Genomic DNA, 10747 nt, shown 5'->3' on the forward strand with positions numbered 1-10747 from the left:
CCCCATAGACTGCAGCCCACCAGGCTCCCCCGTCCCTAGGATTCTCCAGGCAAGAGCACTGGAGTGGGGTGCCATTGCCCTCTCCGTTGTATGCCCTGCTGCTGCTGCTACTGCTGCTAAGTCACTTCAGTCGTGTCCAACTCTGTGTGACCCCATAGACGGGAGCTCACCAGGCTACCCCGTCCCTGGGATTCTCCAGGCAAGAACACTGGAGTGGGTTGCCGTCTCCTTCTCCAATGCATGAAAGTGAAAAGTGAAAGTGAAGATGCTCAGTTGTGTCCGACTCCTGCAGCCTACCAGGCTCCTCCGTCCATGGAATTTTCCAGGCAAGAGTACTGGAGTGGGGTTCCATTGCCTTCTCCCTAGATAGTAGAAAAAAAATTGAGCATACACAAAATACAAACTGTTCTCTCCTTAAGCATTCATTTTAGATAAAGGTTATATCTACTGCCACCTGGTGTTCAAAATAAGTCAAATGTTCAGTTCAGTTCAGTCACTCAGTCGTGTCCACCTCTCTGCGACCCCATGAACTGCAGCACGCCAGGCCTCCCTGTACATCACCATCTCCCAGAGTTCACTCAAACTCACGTCCATCGAGTTGGTAATACCATCCAGCCATCTCATCCTCTGTTGTCCCCTTTTCCTCCTGCCCCCAATCCCTCCCAGCATCAGAGTCTTTTCCAATGAGTCAACTCTTCGAGTAAGGTGGCCAAAGTACTGGAGTTTCAGCTTTAGCATCATTCCTTCCAAAGAACACCCAGGGCTGATTTCCTTTAGAATGGACTGGTTGGATCTCTTTGCAGTCCATGGGACTCTCAAGAGTCTTCTCCATACGGAAACGTAATCTTTTCTTTTTCTTCTTCTATTTTTGTTTAACTTAGTTTTCTAAGAGAAGCTTTAAGTTTACAACAAAACTGAAAGGGAGACACAGAGCTTTCTCATAGGCACCTCGCCTCCATACATGTCCAGCATGTTTGTTCTATCTAAGCAAAGGAGAAAAGAAGCAGCAGAGAGCAGATTTCTTTCCAGGAGATGTTTCTTTCCTTCTTTTTTCTTTCTTTTCCTTCCTTCCTTTACTTGTTTTGTGGGGGAGAGTATTCATACCAGATTCTCTCAAATTTATTTATTTCCATTACTATTCCCATTCTCTTTGCTTGAGTGGCATGAACTTTTATCTGGGTTATATAAACAGTACACACGTTGCTTTTTCAGCTTAAGCACTACCAATTCTAATTCTCTACAGTTCCTATTTAACAAGTGGCATTCAGGATGAAGGTCAAATTTCTTAACTTAGGTTTTACCTCTAACAGGAACACTTTTGCTCTTGCACTTTCCTCTAATGAAGCGGTCTGCCCCAATACCTATGCTTGACTCACTCCTGTCATTGTCCGGGTCTTAGATGTGACATTCTCTAAGCCCTGCTTGCAGTGTTAAGTTTGAACTAAATTCCCCTCCTCCCTACTTCCATTATACCCTGTTTTATCAAAACATTTATCATGTTTTATTGTAACTGTTTGTCTGGGTGCCAGCAAAACCTTCCCAATGAAGTGATGCTTTAGCTGGACTTGGGAGGCTGTTCATGAATTAGTCAGGTGGATGGCGTTGAGGATAAAGGCCTTCCAGGAAGAAGCAATATTCCTGTGCAGCTGCAGATGACTTCACTTTCAGTTTGAAGGAAATTTAGGAAGCATTTGGGCCAATGAGAGAACATAAACCAAGAGGGAAGGAGGCATGTGGTCATAAAAGGTCTTGAATGTACACTGATAAATTGTCTGGACTTAATCCAGAAGGATGACATTCTCAATGTTTTGAAAATATGAATTATCATCAGCATATTTGATTTGTAGAAACACAACTTATATTAAAAAAGAAAAATACACATTACTCTGGCAACACTGGAAAGATTGGTCTGAATAATCATACAGAGGAGAAAAAATAAAGACCTAAAGAAACCAATGACGTAAAAATGGAGCAGTATAGTCAGAACTTGTTTGCTTTTTTTTTTTCCTTTAAGTAGAATTTTTTTTTAAAAATACATATTTATTGAATTCAGACAGGAGAAAAGATTGAGATATTTAGGGTAGATCACAAGTTTTTGAAATGCGTGGCAATAGATGACAATGTTGATTTTATTAATAACCCTCGGCTACTCTCCAAAAGAGGAATAAAAGGAATAGACTTAATGTGAGAATTAGATGACTAAGAGATGCTGGGGGACATCCAGGCGGAAGTGTTCAGGAAGAAAACTGGATGTGTGGACTCAACATAGTATTGTCATTTTTAAAAATCCCAAATATGATATTTAAAACCTATATTTAACACCAAAGGAGTACACAGAACATAATCTCAAAAAAAGTGTTTTTGATAGGAGTCACACACAACTCAATTTTATTTGGCAATCTCACTTTGCTCTTAATTATTTTCTTGACTTATGCTTGTCACTTTGCTGCTGAGGCTGCTGCTGCTGCTAAGTCGCTTCAGTCGTGTCCGACTCTGTGCGACCCCAAAGACGGCAGCCCACCAGGCTCCTCTGTCCCTGGGATTCTCCAGGCAAGAATACTGGAGTGGGTTGCCATTTCCTTCTCCAATGTATGCATGCATGTTAAGTCACTTCAGTCGTGTTCAACTTTGTGCGACCCCATGGACAGCAGCCCACAGGGCTCCTCTGTCCACAAGATTCTCTAGGCAAGAATACTGGAGGGGGTTGCCATTTCCTTCTCTATGCTTGTCACTTTAGGGATCCACATTTGGCAACAAAACACAGAGAAGAGAACCAAACAAATACCCAGTATACCCCATCCAGTGTATCACAATGTCTCCACATGGTGGATGTTGTGGCATGTTTCCCATCCCCCAGGAAAAATAAACTAATCCCTGAAATCAGAAGATGTATGGGTTCCTCATGCCTTATAGCTATGGTCCTATATGGGAGTTATCCTTGAATGAAGGAAGAAGCCTAACTCAAGGTGTGGCCCCTCTCCAGAGGCAGCCCATATTCCAATGACTGGTTAATGGAAGGGTACATAGACCCAGCCACTTTGCCTGGATATAGGGTAGTAAGTGCCCTATGTTGACTGAGGCTGCTGCTGCAACTGCACTAAAATTCAATTTCTTTTGCCCAACTAGTCTTCCTTTATTTCTGCTCAGCTATAATTCCTGAGATGACTTCCCAGTGAACCTCCACACTGCTCTTTATGTCTGATTCCTCTGTCTCAAAAGAGTCAGTATTGCACAGAAATGTTAAGGAAAGTGGAGCCAACTTCCCTGTTATATTGTTATGGGGAAACTGAGAGTTTAAAGAAAATATTTTCCAGTCTCTGTCATCTGGCAGTATTTCTGACTTTTCCTTGAAAGTCAGAGATTCAAAGCATTGGAGACAAGGGAGTGAATGGGAGGTAAAAGAGCTTTGGAGACTGCAGATCCCTTCAAGCCAGATATATATCTGCCTACAATAAGAGTGTAGACTGGAGGTTTTGATCCCCATTATAGAGAAGTCAGAAGTTGAGGACACGTGAAAACGCCTAATGAATTTGTATAAATCATGAGCCAACAGTGACAACCTCTTGTTTGGAGAGTCTGTTACTATTTATATTATTCCTTACCATAGACTTTGTTCAGTTCAGTTCAGTTACTCAGTCATGTCCGACTCTTTGCGACCCCATGAATCACAGCACGCCATGCCTCCCTGTCCATCACCAACTCCTGGAGTTCACTCAAACTCACGTCCATCGAGTCAGTGATGCCATCCAGCCATCTCATCCTCTGTCGTCCCCTTCTCCTCCTGCCCTCAATCTTTCCCAGCATCAGGGTCTTTTCAAATGAGTCAGTTCTTCGTATCAGGTCACCAAAGTATTGGAGTTTCAGCTTTAGCATCAGTCCTTCCAATGAATATTCAGGACTGATCTCCTTTAGGATTGACTGGTTTGATCTCCTTGCAGGCCAAGGGACTCTCAAGAGTCGTCTCCAACACCACAGTTCAAAAGCATCAATTCTTTGGCACTCAGCCTTCTTCACAGTCCAACTCTCACATCCATACATGACCACTGGAAAAACCGTAGCCTTGACTAGACAGACCTTTGTTGGCAAAGTAATGTCTCTGCTTTTTAATATGCTGTCCAGGTTGGTCATAACTTTTCTCCCAAGGAGTAAGCATCTTTTAATTTCATGGCTGCATAGACTTTGTGGTATGATTAAAAACATGGAGTGTCTTCCCCAACTCAAATGATGCCCCAAAGATCTGGACTTCATAAGTACAAATGATTTTCACTTCAGGTTCTTACCAGAGAATGTATTACATTCTGTAATTCAAAAGCATTGTTGAAAGAAAGGGGATACTGTCCTAATATTCAGCCATTGTATGTGCTTCTGATTTATGGACACCCCTAAAATATATATTTGAACCAGACCATCAGAGAACTGTAAACTGAGATCCAATTGATATAAATATTTTTTCTGATCTCTTAGGCCACTAGCCCACATTGAGGGTTGTTATCATAAAGCATCAGCCTCATGGGAACTGGGGAAGGAAGAGGATGGTGACAGAAGGCTGAAATGATGGCCACTGGCTAATTGTAGCTTTTAATGATCTACCCTACAGTTTTTTGGAAATCTCCCAAATTATACATATTTGGAAAATGATCTGTATCATTAATCTGGGTTGGCAAGGACATTATAGTGCTCAAGAATGAGCAACATAATGGCTGCACTTTGACTTATTTTCTTTTACATTCTTGTAACAATCCCTTTGCTCTCTATCCTTTTGTCTATATAAAGCGCTTATGGCTAGGTTTGTCACATAAAACTAATAGTTAATGCTCAAGGACAAATAGATGAATAAATAGAGCAATAGCTCAGTTTTTGAGGCAATTGGCACACAATCACATTCAATCCTCAATACAATCCAAGTGTTAAGGATTTTTACTGTTCCTATTGAACAGGTAAGGAGACTAGGGGCATATCTTAAATAATTTTCTACACAAATAATAAATGATGCTATACCACCTCTTTTGAGTGGAAATAAAAATCAACAACCAAAGAGGTAGGGAGGAGAAGAAGAGGGAGAAAGAAGAAGGGGAGGAGGAAGAAACAGGAGTGGGGAGGTACAAAGAAAGAAAGAGAGATAGAAAGGAGAAGCAGTTTATTTCAGATAGTTGGAACATGAAATACTTCTTTTCATTTCTACGGCCTTTGACCATGCAGCTTTCTCTGACTGGACAGGCGCCCTCATTCTTTGTGTAGATAATTCTTTTCAACCATTATTTCTCAATTTGAAGCCAATTCTCAGCTTCTAAGCCTGGGTCAGGTTCTCCCTGCCTTATGCTTTGTACTTTTCTTTCATTACATTTGACACAATTTTAATTGATCTTCTATTTTTCAGCCTAGCCTGCTAGACCATAGCTCTATGGGAAAAAAAGGAATATATATATATCCTATTTATTGTTGTTATTTGTTGTTTTGTCTCAAAGTTGTGCCCAACTCTTTGCAACTCCAGAAAGTGAAGCCCACCAGGCTTCTCTATCCATTAGATTTCCCAGACAAGAATACTGGAGCGGTTGTCATTTCCTTCTCCAAGGGATCTTCCTGACCCAGAAATCGAACCTGTGTCTCCTGCATTGGCAGGTGGATTCTTTATCCCTGAATCACCAGGGAAACACTCTATTTATTACTATACCTTAACGCTAAAGATGCCTGGTACAGAGAAGAAGTTCAAATGTTAAACGAATGAATGTAATGATGAAGAAACTGGTAAGTGAATGTGAGGCTGATGGTGATAAAATATTTTACCAAATAGCATGTGCAAACATGGAAGGCAGAAATAATGGTGCATTGAAATTATGACAATCTGATTACTTTCATATATGATACTGAAGCTGAAACTCCAATACTTTGGCCAACTGAAGCAAAGAGCCAACTCATTGGAAAAGACTCTGGTCCTGGGAAAGGCTGAGGGCAGGAGAGGGGGGTGACAGAGGATGAGATGGTTGGATGGCATCCCCAACTCAATGGACATGAGTATGAGCAGACTCCCAGAAACAGTGAAGGACGGGGAAGCCTGTCCTACCCTGTGCTGCAGTTCATGGGGTCACAAAGAGTCAGACATGACTTAGCAACTGAACAAACAACAGTGAGGAAGGGAATGAATGAAAGTCAAATGGAAAAGATAAGCAGAAATCACAAATAAAAAGTCCCATGACATGCCAAGGAACTTAGACTTTATCTTGTTTGTGATTGGCAACCAGATTGGTGTTATCTTGAGAACTTTGATTTATGAGTTTCTCTCTGCACAGGATGATAGAAAATTTAAGACAATATTCATAATGCATTTCTAACAAGTACAGGGAACCCATGAAATGAATACTTGCCTACTTAAATTTATTGCTGGTTTCATTATATCTTTCCTTCCCTTGTTTTCTGTTAGTTTCATTCCCTTCTTTCCTTGCTTTTAAAACTAAAAAATAACTCATTTCCCTAAATATTGGAGTCCTTGAGTCTCTCCCAATTCAACTTCTACACTTAACATCCTCATCCACCATATTGTAGCTCCTGAGTCTTCTTTCAGGTCTTATAATCCACTGAATTTGTTCTGAGCTGTATTCCTTTCCTAGGGCTACTGTGATAAAGTACTGCAAACAGCAGATTGCCTTAAAATTTTTTTTTTTCTCGCATAGTTCTAGAGACCAGATATCTAAAAGTAAGGTGTAGGCAGTGTTGAGTCCTTCTAGAAGATCTTAAGGAAGAATCTAGTTTTCCATGCCTTTCTCTTGGTTTTTGGTCATTGTTGACAGTTCGTGGTGGGGTTTTTTTTTTTTTTGGTCTCTAAATGCTTGAATTGGTCTCTGTTTTCACAAAGCACTCTCCTTGAGTGTGTCTGTCTCTGTCCAAATTTCCAAATTTCCCTCTTCTTTTAAAAGTACCAGTCATCTCAACTTGATGGCATCTGCAAGGACCCTTTTTACATAAAGCCACATTCATAGGTACTGGGGGTTAGGACTTGAACATGTCTTTATGCAGGACAAAATTCAACTTTCAACACGATCCTGGAGTTTGACTTAGCACTGGTTGTTTCCTCTGCCTAAAATGATCTGCCTTCAGATCTTAGCATGGCTGACTCCTTGTTACCAGCCCAAATGTCCCTTCTGAAATCAATAGTGATGTCACTCCAAAATGTTTCCTTCCCTGATCACATTCTATGCCTCACATCTTCTGTTTCCCAGTCAGTCTCGGTTATACCATCTGGTTTGATTTTCTTCATGTACCTTTCACTATCTGAAAGTATCTTGTACACATTTTAAAAAATCTGTGTCCTTGTATGAATGTAATCTCTGCAAAGAGCAAGGACCTTGTCTGTTTAAATAACTACTGTAGCTCTAGCATCTAGAATAAAGTGAGCACTCACAATCTCTGCTCATTGAAATTTATATTCTGGCAGTTATTTATGGCCATAATAATAATGCATAATCTGCAGTCACAAAACTCTCAATGACATACAATAATTGGCATTTATTGCCACAGGGATTGGATCAGTTCAGTTTAGTTCAGTTGCTCAGTTGTGTCCAACTCTTTGTGACCCCATAGACTGGAGCATGCCAGGCCTCCCTGTCCATCACCAACTCCCAGAGCTTGCTCAAACTCCTGTCCATCGAGTCTGTGATGTTATGCAACCATCTCATCCTCTGTCATCCCCTTCTCCTCCCACCTTCAATCATTGCCAGCATCAGGGTCTTTTCAAATGAGTCAATTCTTTGGATCAGATGGCCAAAGTATTGGAGTTTCAGCTTCAGCATCAGTCATTCCAATGAATATTCAGGACTGATTTCCTTTAGGATGGACTGGTTGGATCTCCTTGCTGTCGAAGGGACTCTCAAGAGTCTTCTCCAATAGCATAGTTCAAAAGCATCAATTCTTAGGTGGTTGATTCAGTGATTGGATGGGTGGCCCTAATTGTCTGGACTGGGCTTACACATCTGGAGGTTGACCAGAAGTAACTAACCTAGACTGACCTAGATTGGCTTCAGCTGGGACACTTTGGACAACTCAGTTTTACAGTATAGATCTTTCATCATCTGCAGGCTCACGGAGGCAGGTTTCATGTTTTCAGGCACATGACACAGAAGCAGAAACATGTAAGATCTCTTGCAGCCTGTGCTCAGAACTGGTGTGCAAAGGCCAAAGCAAATCACATGATAAAGCTCAGATTCAAGGATGGAGAAATGAGCATATCTCACTCTTTTGTGAGATAAACTGTAACACCACATAGTAAAGGGCATAGATATAGGGAAGAGTGAAAAATTGGGACCAGAAATACAATCTACAATATAAGTAATTTTGAAAGTTACCTTAACTCCCATTCTAGAACAGTATGGGTTACAAATCAACATCTATACAAATATAAGTTTTTCCTGATTTAAGAAAACCAAATAGACATTTCACTGTTTTTACTTAGAAGTGGTTAAGTGTAGTAGAGTCTGATTACATAGATTTGAATCATATCTCTAGCATATACCAGCCTAAGAGTCATCTGTAAAATGAGGACAAGAGTAATTTCCATCCGCTGAAACTTTGTAAGAAGGTAATATGTATAAAATGCTCAGGATTGAGAGCCTGGCTTATTGTCACCATTCAACAAATGATTGCCACTATTATTAGTATTGTTATTCATCACCTTTGAGGGAAGGAGTGAAATTTATGGCATTATGCATAAAATGGCTTTTATGAATGCTATATTATTGTAAGCACTAAAATGTTCAGTACAAATATAGTTGAAACATTTTTTCTTATAATTTTTCTGTGGCTAATTTGGTTGGTAAAATTACACTAAAAAATCTGCTGTCTCTAGTATATCTCTCTTTTATATTATCTATATATCTATAGACTGAATAAAAGAAAGTCATAATCAGAATTAAGAGTAAGATCAGTATTTAATAAAGTGAGATATCCTGTGATTTATTAAAATTATACAAAAATTTACATTGATTTATAATGTTAATTATAAATGCTAATTTATAATATATAAAGCACTAATATTATGATAATCCCCTGATTGGTACTATTTTACTAAATATTATTTCATTTATTTTACTAGAATTCAATTTGGAATCCATCTCACTATCTGAGAAGAATTATTTCAAAGATATTCCTTCATTAGGGTATATCTGATGGCTCAGCCAAAGAATATTGACTACTTATGAGGATAAGGTATTCCTGAAATTATAATGTAAGCCAGAAGTGTGTGAGAAGTCACTAGACAGAACATTGTTTTCCAATATCTTGGCTGAAGCTTCTCTTTCCATTATGGGATTAAGTTACATAAATAAGAAAGAAAGAAAGAAGGGAGGAAGGAAGGAAGAAACAGGGAGAGCAGGAGAAACTGAGGAAGGCTAGAATGTGAAAAATAAAGTGGTGAGGGCAGAAGAACAAGGAGGGAGAAAGGAAAGAAGAAAAGTGTTGCTGTTTTTTATATCTGGAAAGATGATGGCACTACTTATTCATTCTTTTTTTTTTTCATAACTGTCTTCACCATGCTTGGACAACTTCTCTTCCACATTAATTTTGTAATCAGCTTGCCAAATTCCAACAAGAATAGTAATATGAAGAAAAAACATTAATTTGAATTATATTAGCTTTAGGAGAGTTTGCATTTTTTTTTAATATTGAGGCTTTCCATCAACATACTTATTCATTTATTCTTTTTTGAAAAATGACTTAATAGTTCTTAGAAATTTCTCTAATATGTTCTTGTTCATTATTTGTTACCAATTTCAATTTTGTAAATGATCATGTTTTTGAAAAGATTGTATATTTTTTATTTTTTATGTGCAGGTTAGATCAATTCATTAATAGTGATCTTCAAGTCTTCTAAATTATTACTAGTTTTTTTGCATAATATATTTCTCGAAGAAGTGCTAAAGTATGTCCTTGTATGAATATATAACTCTTTTTTATAATTCTATTACTTTTTGCACCTCTAATTTGAATCCCACTTTATTAGGTTTATGCTTTTTTATTTTAAATTTATTTATTTTTTAATTGAAGGATAATTGCTTTACAGAATTTTGTTGTTTTCTGTCAAACCTCAACCTGAATCAGTCATAGGTATGCATATATCCCCTCCCTTTTGAACCTCCCTCCCATCTCCCTCCCCATTCCACCCCTCTAGGTTGATAGAGAGCCCCTATTTGAGTTTCCTGAGCCATACAGCAAATTCCCATTGGCTATCTATTTTACATACGGTAATGTAAGTTTCCACGTTACTCTTTCCATACATCTCACCTTCTCCTCCCCTCTCCCCATGTCCATAAGTCTATTCTCTGTGTCTGTTTCTCCAATCAGATCAGATCAGATCAGATCAGTCGCTCAGTCGTGTCCGACTCTTTGCGACCCCATGAATCGCAGCACGCCAGGCCTCCCTGTCCATCACCAACTCCCGGAGTTCACTCAGACTCACATCCATCGAGTCAGTGATGCCATCCAGCCATCTCATCCTCTGGTGTTGCCTTCTCCTCCTGCCCCCAATCCCTCCCAGCATCAGAGTCTTTTCCAATGAGTCAACTCTTCACATGAGGTGGCCAAAGTACTGGAGTTTCAGCTTTAGCATCATTCCTTCCAAAGAAATCCCAGGGTTGATCTCCTTCAGAATGGATCTTCAGTCCCTTGGATCTCCTTGCAGTCCAAGGGACTCTCAAGATTCTTCTCCAACACCACAGTTCAAAAGCATCAATTCTTTGGCGCTCAGCCTTCTTCACAGTCC

The sequence above is a fragment of the Bos mutus genome, chromosome 2 (assembly GCF_027580195.1).
Source record: "Bos mutus isolate GX-2022 chromosome 2, NWIPB_WYAK_1.1, whole genome shotgun sequence".
In the NCBI taxonomy this organism is placed as follows: domain Eukaryota; kingdom Metazoa; phylum Chordata; class Mammalia; order Artiodactyla; family Bovidae; genus Bos; species Bos mutus.